Source organism: Cyprinus carpio, chromosome B11 (genome assembly GCF_018340385.1).
Source record: "Cyprinus carpio isolate SPL01 chromosome B11, ASM1834038v1, whole genome shotgun sequence".
NCBI lineage: Eukaryota > Metazoa > Chordata > Actinopteri > Cypriniformes > Cyprinidae > Cyprinus > Cyprinus carpio.
The window spans coordinates 6,461,823-6,477,599 of record NC_056607.1 but is presented as its reverse complement, the minus strand read 5'-3'; the positions used below and the strand labels follow the sequence as shown (position 1 = coordinate 6,477,599).

The 15,777-nt window shown below is 35.9% G+C and overlaps 1 protein-coding gene across 3 annotated transcripts in view; it reads left to right on the top strand.

The window, feature by feature from the left end:
* fhit (fragile histidine triad diadenosine triphosphatase) overlaps positions 1–15,777 on the top strand; it is a 291,998-nt gene that overhangs the window by 212,855 nt on the left and 63,366 nt on the right. The window lies entirely within an intron of this gene.

The window sequence follows — 15,777 nt, the reverse complement described above, 5'->3', positions numbered from 1 at the left end:
CTTTTGGAAAGTCAATAATCAGAACAAAGAGTACCATTAAAGCAGTGGGAAAGTCGGATGGTCCTCTGTTACCACAGTTTACTCCAGGATGATGCAGAAGTTTAGTCATCTCTTAGTTCTCTGTGAGAGGTCGTCCTCCATGACTTCAAGGATGCCCAGTTTCACTCCTCTTTATCAGTGTCCTAAAAAAGAATTATGTAAATTTATTGAAAACTCATTGAGCAAGAGTGTAGATATAAAACTCAAAGCACAAATACACTCTTTTTAACAAAGCATGGTGCATTATGTGCTAACCTGATGTAAACACTTGATCAAAACAACTCACATGAAAACCATGTTAGCACCTTTATTAAATTTAGCCACACATTTCATAAAAAAAAAAAAAAAGGTGATCAATGAAAATATGAGAAGAACAAAATTTGAAAACCTACCAAATAAATCTTGGAGATTTGGTTCTCTGAGGTAAAACGGGGGTCCCCATAGAGTCATGCTGTGTCTGTGATGGGTTTTCTTGTCTGTAGGAGGGGGGAAATTATAATTTACTTCTGTATAATTCCTTACAGATCATAATTGAGTGTCAAAAATACTGAAAATCTATTAGGGATGGACAAAGGGTCAGAAAAGGAGGAGTGCTTGGGGCAATAAATCCACCAAAACTGACTGTAAAAAATCTTGAACAATTGTAGTGCTGGGACAAAAAAAAAAAAAGTTTATAAAAAAATAAAATAATAATAATAATAATAATAATAATAATAATAATAATAATAATAATAATAATAATAATACAAACTCAAGTAGACAAAATAACTGTCAGTGAAAGTGGATAAATTATACAGGCTTGTTAAAATGGTTCAGGATAATTCTAATTTCACTTTGTTTTTTTTTTGTTTTTTTTTTTGTTTTTTTGTCTACTGAATATAAACTCAACTTGTTCAACAACAAAGTTTTGTTTGTGCACTGTAAGAATAAAACACAACACACAGAAAAACAAATAATGTCTTACCAGTCCATTTTCCATTAAATTAACGGACATTTCGTTTAACCCTAAAACACTACATGCAATGCAGAATTCAAAACACAGGTAAAACACATGTAAAAAAAAAAAAAAAAAAAATTCTTTCTGTTTTCCAAAATACAAACATTGTGAAAATCACACAGGTCACAGTTAAATGTAGCATGCACTGCCCTTTTATCAGAATTTATGTGGACCCAAAGCACCTGGTTTATTGAAAGTGCAGACAGAATCAGGGTACAGGCACAAGGGTACACCCAATGCTTGCGTCTGTAATGTTTCAACAGCAGATTTTGACTGTCGCCGGTGTGTTTCCAGCACCTACAATGAATGAAGTGTGCTCTCAGGATCTGTATAAGGAAATACACAAATGTGAGTGGTCAGGTTAATAAAATGCTAATTAATGCACAGACTTTAAACCGTTAGGCTTCATACACTTACCGACTCTGTAAATAGTCACAGAAGAAACACTGGCCATCACTAAACTACAAGACGTTTCGCTCACAAACTCACACAGAAACATGTGACTTGTTGCGTGACAAATTAAAACAATATGTGTTCTAAAACATATCAAACGTGTTTGATCTCCTCCAACTGGATGGAATCAGAGTTTGAAGTTAAATAATCGTTTGTGACCATCATAAACTACACGTATGCACTATTTTCAAAAGGCAACTTAAATGTGCAGCAAAATCCTGATAATATTTTTTTTTAAATGTATGGTTTATTTAAAAATAACAATTCAATAGAACAGTCCATAAGCGCTAATTGTGATCTGAACTAGTGAGATGAGCGCATAGACACCCACTTCTAACGAAACTTCACAATTAAAAAAGTCTTCCTGCAGATTTAATTACATTATTATTGTACTGTTATATTAGTATAATTCCTGTACTATATTAATTTTATTATTATTGTACAATAATATATTATACAATTATACATTAGGCATGTTTTCTTATTATTAGTAATAATAATTCTGTACACCTTTTAAGAATTACACAGTAAATAATAACATTAACAATAAGGATTATTATTATTATTATTATTATTATTATTTACTGTTTAATTCTAATAAAGTTTACAGAATAATTGTTGTTGTTGTTACTATACAATATTATGATCTTACAATTATACATTAAGGAACATTTTAGTTCTTTTAAAAATCACTATTTTTCCTCATTGTCCTGAAGTAAATAAATGTTTAAATTTTTGATTTTTACTATATGGGTGGGCAGTTCCCTAATGAGATTGACTTAACTCAATTTTATAAGTTAGCAGAAGTTGCTTTGGATGAACTTGCAAAGCATTGTTCACAAAACTCATCTTTTTAAGTTTATGACAAAAAAAAAAAAAAAAAAAAAAAAGCTGAATAAATGTATTAAAAAAAAAAAAGCTGAATAAATGTATTAAACTTAGTTGTACTGACTTTTTCACAGATTTTTGCTGATTTTTACAGTGTATATATAAAGAGTTTGATTCCAAAACAAGATAAAACGCCATTAAAAAAAATAAATAAATAATAATAATAATAAAAATGAGTTTCTGCCAAAATCAGTATTGTATCTGGTTGGTATTGAAAAGTATTTTTTTAATTTCACACAAAATGTGATATCTGCTGTTATTTTGTCATGTTTTCCTCCTATCTTTCCAAACCACGACAAACGCCAGTCTCCCTTCTCTGCAGAATGTGATACATCCTCTAAACCAGGGGCGTTTCTAGGATTTTCATTTTAGGGGTGCTCAGCCCCCAATAAGGGTATGATTAAAAAAAAATATTATTTGACTATTAGGGTAGAGTTGTATACTACTAACCTTATTGTAAACCACTATTCCATTGTATTCCCTGTATTTCATATATGGGAGTAGAAGTACTGACTGAGCCATATACAACACTGAAAAAAAAAAAAAAAAAAAAAAAAAAAAAAAAAAACATTTAGATGTGACCAGTCACTAGAAAATTTTGAGTTGGGAATGTAGATTTCTTTTTTTTACAATTTTCACAAGGAAGACTTCCTGATTCATTATTAGGACATTCATGTTTATCCTTTGACGATACCACTGCTTTTTCTCATGAAATGTACGTGGAAATTGGCAGACAATTAAAACAACATAAGGGTTCAATGACTGCAGTGAATCTTGGGAACACAGTGGTATTGTGTGTGAGAGGGCTGTCTACGTTCTATTCTCAACTGACTTGCTCATTTGCAGACCTACTCCCGCACGACAAGAAACAATTTTGTATATCCATCTACAATGAAATATAAATTATTATTATTATTATTATTTTTTGAGATTTTTAGCCTTTATAATCAACAATACGGTTGGTTATATATCAAGTCACCCCCTGAAAATTTATTTCATTTCAAATCATTTAACTAACCAGCTAATATTCATTAAGAATATAGACAAAACATGTATTAATGTAATTGTCTGTTGGCAACATGTTTCGTCTGTTCTATATGTATTTCTATTTATTAAAAATAACAACATGAATTATCAATTTGCCACTTCTATAAATCATTTAATTAAAAAAAAAAAAAAAAAAATCACAAATCCCTTTACTCTACTCGCCTCTTACTCTAATATACAGTATGTATCATGATACACTAATGATTCATTATTACTTAATACAAAATTATATTTAATAATACAAAACAAAATAACTAAACACGATGTTTCTCTCTCTGTGCCCTTTAGTGCTTTCAGAAAATGATGTGTGTCTTTAATCATTTCTGTGCATGGTTGCATAATGTAATGCCAAAATACACAATAATATGTTTTACATTTTAAAAAGTAAATTAAAATAAATTATGATCGTTTTCTAAAGTACGTTTTCATGAGTGTTAATCGCTTCATTTTTGTTGGAAGAAAAAACAACTATCACACTGTGATGAGGGCTGAAGGTGAACGCAGCGAAGACGTAGGCCTATTGGTATTGGATGAGAAACAGAACCGTGTATTGGTCCAGTAACATTATGTAAACTGCAATTACAAGAACTGCACCAATGCAGATGTCATATCATAGCAATCTATCAATAAATGCACACACACACACACACACACACACACACACACACACACACACCTTGTACTCTCTGATGTTCGCTCTGATCGGCGCCCCTGCGGATTGAAAAATGCGCTGAATTCATGCAGACTCAGATCAGGGGAGGAGCCGAAACTTGACGCAGCTTGCGTCCGTTTCAAATGAGTTTTTAAAGGGGACTGAAGCGATTACAAATTAATTAATCAAATTATTTTTTAAAAGGGCCTAGTGACGCCCCTGCTCTAAACCAATCACAGCGCACCATTCCATGCATCGTAAACAGTAACTGACAATACTCAATATTGCATTCATAATTGCAGATGAATTGCCTTTGATTATGAATGCGATATTGCGTAGCTTCTCAGTGAAGTACGGCTCTGTGTAGTAAATGCCGTTCCATCTGAAAGCACATGATGGAGATTTACTACTGATCACAGAACCGGTTTTACTGATGAGATGCACATGATATCGCATGCAATTTGTCGTGCAGCCCTAAAAAAAAAAAAAAAAAAAAAACATTTTGATGGCATTGATGAACATGTGGTGGTTTCTGTGGTGGGGAAGAAGGAGCGTAAGCTATTAATAAGATTAGTATTGACTAAGTTCAGAGGCTGTCATATGTGGATCAACTTACTTGGTTGTGTATTTTCAACAGTTTCAATATGACAAATAACTTTTATATTGATTCAATGGATTTATTGCATTTTGAAAAAAAAAAATACTGTTTTTATAATAAATCAAAAAAAAAAAATTAAATCAAATTAATCAAAATGGATTTATAGCGTTTTTGAAACAAATTCTTCATATATATAGGGGTGAAACGATACATGTATTCGTACCGAATCATCACAGTACGAACATCTTGGTTTGGTGCATGAGGCCTTACAATGAATACAGGCAATTCACCCCAAATCCAGAAGGGGGCGCCCAGAGCAATGCAACGGTAACAGCAGCGACAAGAGGGAAAAACAGCAGTGACGAGGGAAAAATGCCATAGAAACAAGTCAGTTCCCTTCATGTAACGTTAAACCCCCACCCCAATATTTAAATTTTTCTTCCAATAAACAGTGAACTTGCTCTTGCTGTACAGTATTTCCTTTGTTCGCGTCTGTTAATTTTAGTCAAACAAAGTGTAACTGGTTGCCGTTGCGTTCTCGGATGAGCACTAATCTCACAGAACAATCAAAAACAGAGTTTGCTGCAATCACTGTGAAAGGAGCATCTCTGAGACAAGCAAAGCGTGCGCTTGGCTTTGAAACATGCAGCGCAAACTGGCTTGATGAAGGGATAAAGCCATATTACACTTAGTTCATTTAAAGCAATGCCACGAAACACAATGTTAAAGATCTTTTATGTTATAATGAGGAGTATAAATATATTTTCGGTTTATTTTGAAACTGTGGCGGGACAGATTAGACTGTGGCGGGCCGCAACACTCTAGTTAATGAATGGGAATTACTGTATGTATAAAAATAGCTTTATTTATTTATTTATTTATTTATTTATTTAATTATTATTATTACCCCCCCCCTCCCTTTTTAAATCTATAATAGTTGATTATTTTACAGCTGAAACATGTACGTTTTACACTCCAGAACAGTAGGTGGCAGACATGCACCTTTAATGTTGGTTTGCCAATCTGCCAAAAAACTTAATAAATTACCAACTGTGCTGTCAAGTTAGCAATGCTGAATGTGTTTTGTGTGTGTGCGAGCACGCGCTGGTTTCCTTATATCAGCAGAATCAACTATTGTCTTATTAATAATGAATCACTGTATAAAGGTCTGCTTTTATTTTAGTACACTTACAATGAAAACAAAACATTGGGCTTTTGTAAAATAAAGAAAACAATTAGGATGTCACTTTCTGCCATATATATAATGGATCCATGTTCTGTCAAAGACAAAGCCTAGTGATTAGCACACATGCTTCAGCACATTTAGCAGTTCTATGAACGTTTATTCATATTTAGCAGTTTTTGGTGACCAAGTGGGTTTTCCAATGTCATTTCTTCCTCTTCACTGCATCATTTCATGTCCTTTTGATCACAATCCTTATAAATAAAAATAGTAAAAGGGTCAAAAATAAAAGTGCATTCAGACAGGACTTCACAAGGAGTCTCAGAGGAGAGGTTTACAATAGAAACACCTGGGGTGTGTTACTTGATGAAAGGTTCTGCGCTAGATGCTCCACTGGAACGCCAGCTGTAAATTTGCACCGTATTTAAAGAGCTCATGTCAGATTTATGGAGCAAATATGAAGTCATGCGCACATAATTTCAACCATTGGCTGTCTGTTTATTTATCCTTCAGGTGTGCGTTTGGGTGAGTGATATCCTTTGCTATATATCATGGCGTGGAAACATCTCTCTTGAATATTTCATCACAAGGCCCTCGTTTTAGGCAGCGTTATTGCAGGCTAGCCGTGATTGTTTTAGGAAGACAATAAATCACCTTCTAATTGTCTGCTTGCTTTCCACCTTGCATGGAAAATGTTGCGAGTGTATGATCTTTCCAAACACAAACGCAATCATAAGACAAATGCCACCTTGATGGATCATTCATTGTAGGAGCATTTATTTATTTCATTTTTTTAAGTGCTGGCAGAGTGAAATGAGATCAGTCAGTCAAGAGAGCCTTTCTCTTGGAGAAATGAAAGGACATGGATCTGTGCCCTTGTGCAAGCACGCGAGCGTCCTCTTTTGAATCTTTCAAATGGAAAACAGATGCTTTTAAATGCCTTACAAATGACTGAATCTTTCAAAATGAGATGCATAATTTTCCCTCAGCCCCGCCGTTCCTTCTATACATCTCCAGATGATGTATGATCCAGGCTGGATGTTAAACCGGTTCGACATTTTGTTCCTGCCACACAGCTGGGGATGCAAAAGCATGGCTTTGTTCCTCTGAAAGGAGCGTGATGGGTTGTGGAGATCTGTTTTCTCTGTGTCTTCTGTATTGTCTTGGCGCGGCTGTCTATATCAGCGCTAACTGGTCCACTGATGCCAGTCTTCATCACGCCAGCGCCCGCTGCTTCACTGCCACTCAGCGTGCTGATGGGAATTCAGGTTTAGAGCCTGCTGTGAAGTCTAAACTAAAGACGGTGTGAGGTGTTGACAGCAACAAACAAAAAAAGCACATTTAACAGCCTCAGCAAAAACAGACACTTTCTATCATTAGCTCTTCAGGTTGACTCAGTTACAACTTAAGTCAATCGTTCTCAACCAGGGAGCCGGGGCCCACTTGGGGGCCTCAGCAAACTTCCAAAGGGGCCTCAAGACTAATATTATTAGAAGTCATTTTATTTTCTTATGTAATTTTATTACCTGCATTTATTTTTATTTTACTTTTTTTATTCCAGATTTCGTTACTTCTTTCTTTCTTTCTTTCTTTCTTTCTTTCTTTCTTTCTTTCTTTCTTTCTTGTCAAGTTTAAATTTTTTATCTGATATTTATATTTCATTTGATTTCAACTTTATTTCAAGTGCGAGATATACGTTTTTGTTCACAATAACAACACTGTTACACAGCTTAATGTTATGCTACGAGGAACTGTAATATATTAAAAATGCATAGCTTTTAATACTAAATCACATTTTTATAAATTATCAGAAATTCATATATCCTGAAGTATGGGTATATATGAAAATTGTTTAATCAGTTGCTAAACATATGTTCAATCTGTAATTTTTTCCTTTTTAATTATTCATACTTTTATTCATCAACTATGCATTAAACAGATCAAAATATATTAAATGGATACATAATACAAAATATTCATATTTCAAGTAAAAGCTGTACTTTATTATTCAAAGTTGATATTGAAAAGTTGAGTCTCTGTTACCAAACTGCTACATGAAGCAACAGTTTCATGACAGTCAGTTTTATTGATAGAATATTATATAATTGATTTAGATATTAATTTCACCATCATTTTTGGCCAGTCACTCGGGATCCTCCTGCTGTCATAAACATTTTGGTTTCAATAACCAGTCTTTAATAATTCCGCGCGGGTACAGCTAACCATTCTCCTTAGCCTTCAGTACTGCTGAGATTAGTAATTTTCTGTCATCCCATTGATATCCTTTCCTAATTATTGCTTTCCCATCATCCTGCGTGTCACAGGCAAACGGCTTGTGTTCATATTAAATCTCCCTTGGGTTGGTGGCGTCCATTTCAAGGTGTCACATGTGAAGTCTTTCTCCCATGATACGCTCCCGTTCCTGCCTATTTGCCTTGCTAATCAAGTGTGAAGGATGATCCTGCAGGCCGCAGAGAGACCGTCTGTCACAGCGTAATAGGACAGAGACACGTGGATGAACCTGTGTGTGAATACTGCCATTAACCTGAAGGTGCAGCAAGGTGTGTAGAGCGATGATGAGCAAGTTCATGGATCAGAGCCTCAAAAAATCCACCTTGGAATTAGGATGCTGCATTTTGGTGATACCTACCCCGCGGTATTAGCCTACCCTACTCTCTGACGGCTGAACGCTAGTGAGCTTTTGTCACCTGTTTTTTCTAATAATCTCAGTATATGCAGATGCGTCCCATATGTGCTTTCACAAATGATAATGTTTTATTAGATAGTAAAAGTTTTCTGTCACCTTGCACACCTCTGTTCCCTCGCGAAGTGGTGTATTGGGAGATCTTTTCTGACAGAGAATGATGGTTGCTTTTAGATTAGCTATCAGAACGGGAAAGGATTTGCTTTGCAGGTTAAGGCCATTTTGTTTCTAGTTACACAAACCAAAGTTTTGACTGTTAGCATAAAGTCTGTATAAAATTAGCGTGATTTCTCAAATGCTACTGGCTAACATGCACTGATATCTTGGTTACTTATTGTCAGCTGCTTTAAACCTAATGATATATTGTCTTCAGAGTTCAGTGCAGTGAGCCTTAGGAATTGGGCAAATCTAATGACTAGTCTGAGAAAATCAATCTTTAACCCATCTAACCTGGGTTGATGGTCTTGTTTAGAGATCCAGAGTGGTGAAGATGTTCTGATGGCTTATTTTAGAGGGATTTTGGACAGTTTCCATTTGGTCATGCTAGGAAACCATCTTAAACCAGTTAAAACAATCTTAAACTGACTAAAACCTGCAAACCAGCTTATTTTCTTTACACTGATGGAAATCATTACAAAAATGCATGCTCTCTCCAATACACAGTGGGATTTCCTTCCAATTTCAGCAAAACATCACATTGTCAATTCTGAAATCAAAACTATAAAACAAATTTCCTGTTTGTTGTCCCACCTAAAAATGCGATCTACACTTCTGCCAGAACCACCTCTCTCTTTTTCCTGGCATGGTGTTTAATTGCCCTGGTTCTTTTTGATAGGTATAATTACTGTTTGTGTGCTTGTGTCTGCATCTGTACAGAGGGTAGACGTAACTGTATGGTGCAAATGGCACATCAAATATAATGACCACACCAGGCTTTTGAATTAGTCTAAGCTTATATTAAAACGTTTGGATGATTGATCCCATAAAAGTTAGGAGCTTGTGATTGCAGGGATTCTTACTGCAATTAAAAAGCCATTTGTCTGCAATCACTGTTTTTGCAATGAGGACAACAAAAAAATGATGGTAGGTATATTGAAGAGCCCGTTTGATGGGTTGATAAATAGAAAAGCAACATCTACTCTACCTATCTCGCCTTCTCTTTTATTTCTGGGCATCTTTGAAATTCTGAAAAGATGCTTTGCTAAAAAAAAGCCCTTTGCTAGCAGTTCTGTCACTCTAGCGGGCGGCTGGCGAGTTTTGTCTGGCTTTGGAGGCCTGTAATAAGGCAGACAGGCTGGATTGGTAGCTGTGTGTGAGATCTCTTTGTTCTGACAGCCCTGTAGTTAGGGTGTGAAGCGAATAAAGGCATTTTGATTCATTTTTCCCCTGCTGGGTTCATCACAGGCTAAAAGACTGTCTGTATTGCTCAGTCGTGTCCTGCTTTTTTGTGTGTCCAAAATAGCCCTATTAAGTGTCAAAACTTCAGCTGGAAGGTAAAACGAAAGCAAAAAAAGGGATAAAATGGTCCTGTCTTACCATATACACCTTCACACTCTTTATTTTTAAGCTTCATGGCTATTTTCAGAGGGGAAAAAACGAATATGCAAGCAAACAAATGCTAGACACGCTATGGCATAAGGACAGAAAAGCACCGCATGCAAAGTCAAAGGCTGTGGAATCCCTCTGTTAATCGTCTCATCAGCGCCGATGGGTCACGCTGCTCTGAAATGATGAGGTGGGGACTTCCTGTGTTCCATCTTGGTCACATTTAGCACTGTATTGACTCCCTGACCTGCTCTTCAGCACCATTACTGGATCCTGAGCCCAGAGTCCTACTCTATCAGAGAGGTCACCTTCCCTGCGCTAAGCGCTAATTGTTGCATTAAATTTCACCCTGTTAGCTGCCATGGCTACTGCCATGTTCATTTCCTGCTAGCCGCTTTGCTCCCGAATGTGATTTTGAGGGCTAATTGGGGATTTGCAATCCAGCAGTGTTTCCAATGGTGTCTCCGTTATATTTATTTACTTGCCTTCCTCTTTATGTGGTTATCGTTCAATCACATTACTTAGCTGCTCAGAGCTGTGATTATTTTGTAGATGTGCCAGTGTTTCAGTAGTGTAAGGTTCAAGGGCAGATGTTTGAAAGGACACATTAGCAAAGGACTGTAAACCCACTAAGACAGAGATGAAAGCAGTCAAATAAATGCTATGACTGAGAATAATGCCAATGATCTGATGTTGCCATGCATCTGTGGGAGAACATGAGAAAGCAGTCAAACTAGAGTCAAAAAACTAATTTACCTGGTGTAGGTGAGAAATTAAATTTGTTATATGAACAGTTCTGACATGAACAATAGCATTTGGACAGCGATAAGAAAAATAAAGGACATAAAACTGTAACTGTTGTGCAACTTATATTACCTTGAATTGAGGCATCTGTGTATATATATATATATATATATACATATATATATATATATATATATTATATATATATATACATATATATATATATACATATATACACACACACACACACACAAACACACACACACACACACACACACACACACACACATACAGTGGCATCCACAAGTATTGGGACAGTAAAGACAAAAATGGTGTCAGGAAATCTGTAAATATGAATAAAAGGTAAACTTGAGACAAAACTAAAGAATATCAAATTTTAATATTGGGTGATTCAATACTTCTAGAGTTTCATTCCTTACCTGGTGTGAGCATAAGTATTGGAACAGTTGCCTCACAGGTCTTTCTTAGTGATCAGTTGTGACCTGTTGCATTAATTCTTCAGATATTAAAAAGCAGGGAATGTGTCATATTAGTTACAGTATATCCATTGCTTCTGCATCCTAAGTCTTGCATTCGATGGTGATACACACAAACCAGAATGAAGTCGGAGGAGCTGCAAAGCAAGAAATTTGGATACTAAATGAAAAGAGGAAATCAATTAGAGCTGTAGAAAAAACAAAATACATGGAGAAATTGAGAGTTTGAAAACCACTGGCGACATCAGCAACCAACAATGTCCTTCTCGGCTAAGAAAAAACAATAGCAGTTGATTTTTGAACAGACAAATCATAAAAGATTTTAAAATAAACCCTATAATACATGTCTGTAAAATCAACAACAACCTCCAGAAAGCTGGGGTGATTCTCTGACAATCTACTGTCCGCAGAAGACTTTCACACTGAATCACAGAGGCTACACAGCAAGATGCAAACCTCTGATCAGCAAGTTTGCAAAAAAGCACAAATTTGAGCCTGTAGAGTTTTGGAACAAAGTTTTATGGACAGATGAGACAAAGATTAACCTTTATCTAAGTGAAGGGAAAGCAAAAGTGTGGAGAAAAAGGGAACTGCTAATGATCCTAAGGTATATAGCCTCATCTGTAAAGCATGGTGGAGGTAATGTCATGGCATGGGCATGCATAGCTTTTCTGGAACAGTAGTGTATGATGACAGCAGCAGAATGAATGCAAAAGTGTACAGAAACATCTTGGCTTCCAATGTTCAAGAAAATGCCTCCAGATTCATTGGGAAGTGCTTCATATTGCATCAGGATATTGACCCAAAACACCCTGCCAGTTCCATCAAGGAGTTGAAATCAGGGCAAATAAATGTAAAGTCTTAGATTGCCCAAATCAGTCTCCAGATTTAAATCCGATTGGACATGTATTTCACCAGCTGAAGAGGAGACTAAAGGCAGAAACTCCCGAAAACAAGCAACAGTTGGAATTGGCTGCAATAAAGGCTGGTAAACGCATTTCAGAGGATTAGACCAAGTGTCTGGTGATGTCTATGGGTCACATACTCACTGCTGTTATCTGTAACTAAATGATAGCTTTTCATTTTTACATCTGCCTTAAGTTCAACTGTTCCAATACTTATGCTCACATCAAATAGTGGGATGAACTCTAAAAGTGCTGTCCTTTTTATTTGGTAAAACGTGTATGTGTTAAAACTGCTAATAACAAAATGTGACATTCTGTGGTTTTGTCTCATATTCATCTTTTAATCATATTTCCAGATGTCTTGACTACACAGCAAACAAAGTAATTTTGACATTACTGTCCCAATACTTAAAAAGAGGGTACTTTATATACAGTATATCAGTGTATCAATATCTCAGTGGCGTTCTGTCCATATAAGCTGTGAATGCTTCGCATACCCAGGCCATCTGAGAGAATGAGTTTGAAGGTTAATTAATATACAGTAAACGTGATTATAAATTAATCCCTTGTCATTTGAGGTATGACTTAAATCCTAAACTAGTGGTGCATGATAAATATCGGCCAATAATTAATGCGCATCTCGTCAGTAAAGCTGGTTATCTAATCAGCTGTAAATTCCATCAGGTGCTGATTTCACATAGAGCAGCGTTTACTACACGGAGCCATTGTTAACTGACAAGCGGCGCAAATCCACGCTGATAATGAACGTGGATTTGCGTAGCTTGTCAGTTAACAACGGCTCTGTGTAGTAACAGCTACTCTATGTGAAATCACACACCTGATGGAATTTACAGCTAATTACATAACCAGCTTTACTGACGTGATGTGCATTAATTATCGGCCGATATTTATCGTGCACCCCTGTCCTAAACACAATCAGTTTCAGTTTTAAGGGGACATAAACAGTAAGGAAAGTAACTGAATTCTTGTCAGTGCAATAGATCTGTGCATTCGGTCTTAAAGTGACAGCCTAATAAACCTGCTATAGTCTCTGTCATTTAATGTTAATCAAACAACAAAAGAAAATTAGAATATCATTCACTGCTCTTGACTGAAAAACTTTAGTAACTTTAATAAGAATTAATGTATATTCATATGGTAAAAAACTATGCAGTTTTTTATATTTAAATTTGAGTACTTTATTCAGTTTCTGTATAGTAGGCTATTATTATTTCTATCTAACTTATTTAATATGTTTGTTTGTTTGTTTGTTTTCTATTGTTTGTAATATTCTTCTTTTTTTATTTCTAACTCAACTCTGACTGAATATACCAGTTGTTGTTGACAGTGAGTTTGGGTCTAGGACCGGCACTGACTGTGTTATATTGTATCAACTAAAGGCCCTGATATACTTCATACTTCGTTTGGGGGCAAAAATAAGTTCTAAAAGGCTGAGTGACGGTATACTGTTTCCGAATTTTCCAACACCCCCGCGCTGCTGGAGGCGGGGTGTAGATTAATGTAAACATGACTCGCGATTTTTGTATAGCTTTTAAATTTGCTTATTGAAAGAACAACAACAGCAGCAGCAGTATGGTGTAACATTTATTTGAAACACATGTATTTGGTACTTGCTACCTTTTAACATTACTCTTTCTTTTCATTCTTTTCATAGCTTTGGGAAACTTACATTTGAACTGCCGAAACAAACTGAAAACAAACTTCGTTTCGGCCTGATTTTGTTCGAAATTATGTCATATGAGTTCGTACTTCGATTTCATTAGAAGTATATCGGGGCCTTAAAGCCCTTTTCGGACAGCACTAGTTTTACGGGGGGCATTAGAGAAATTTGTGTTTCACAGAAGATCGCTCAAACTGTTAGCTACAGTAATATCAGCGTCAGGTAAGATTACTCACCTTCATTTCTGCACTCAATTATCTAATGATTTTATTATGCTACATATGTACCTTTACGGAAATTAAACATGGTTGTTGGAGTTGATGTTATAGTTTATGACTATACGCAATGCACACATACAGACCATGTACATCCCATCTTCTTTCCTATTCCTCCTCTTCCTTCATCTTCTTTCTTGAAGCAAATGCTATTTTTTCATCCCTAGTGATGCATACATGTAGCCCACACTGGGGTGAAAGACACCAGTTAATATGGCATCTGATTGCATTCCAGCAAGCTTTACATGAAAGCCGAGGAAACAGATCTTGTGTGCCTTTCACAGAGACTCCTGGGATGAATTCAGCTCTGATGTGACCATTATGCTGTGAGCGGCCTAATGTACTCATGTAGTGTAGTCCTTCAAACAGTATGACAAGTTTCTGTCTGGCTGTGAGAATGTAAGAATGTATTTGAGTTTTGATTTAAGATATATGTACACATTTTTATTATTAGTATATAACTTGCCAACACCATGCTGATATACTGTATGAATATATGAACAAACAAACAAACAAACAAACAAACAAAAAAGAGTCTGAGAAATCATTCTGCATCCATTCACTGCAGTATTCATGTCAGCATGGTTAATATCCCTCCTAAGATTTTCTTTCAACTCTGAACCTAAATTTCAGTAGCTTACAGAGTTCATAAAATTGTTTTGTAAGAATATCTCACTGTTTGTGGAGAATCAAATGGCTATTGATCACATGACCAGAGAGAGAGAGAGAGAAAGGGAAGATGTTTTTCATTCTTTGCAACTCTACTGTAGAGTCTACTTTAATGAAGTATAAGAGATGCCTGCTGGCATTATGTTGTATCATTCACCTTTAATTTTGAGAACACGCCCCTACTGTTGTCAAAGTAAGTCTACCTACTGGAGATACACTATATAGAAAGCATTTGGATACATATAAACAATATAAGTAATATAAGTGTAAGTTAACGTGCCTAGTGTTTTCGACTCGTACATTACACATCACATCCTGATGTCACGTGCCATTACGGGACCTTTATGGGTTGTGTGTGATCTATCTGTCTATCTATCTATCTATCACGTTCCTCATGATGTGCATCTAAAGCCTATTTGTTTTATTGTGAAGTTATTTGATTTGCAGTGAAAATGTTTTGGAGTGATGTGTTATGAAGTACGAAGGGCAGGACGAATAGAATCGGAGCGTTTGGCAAGAAGAAAACAACAATCAAGAAATGAGACGTGCGATATGAGACGTTATGAATCTTTTTTAATAAAAGCTGTTTGGAGTCAAGCAGGGCAGTTGTGAAGGAGGACTCTTCTCTGTGAGCTTTCTCTTTTGAGAGATCAGAATCACACATATATCCAAAACAAAAATAGACCATATCTCCCACACAACAAAAACATATATACCAAAAAAATTTCTTCCACCAAGGATCTTCTCCACTTTTCTGCTTGTATAGAAGGATGTGGGTTTGTGTGTGGGTTTACATTAGTGTGTATGTGTGCTGTAGATCTCATGTTATTAGTATTCAGGGCAGGGACAGAAAAATTCAGGGTCCACAGCCTTTTTCTTCATTCATATGTCAGAATGCCC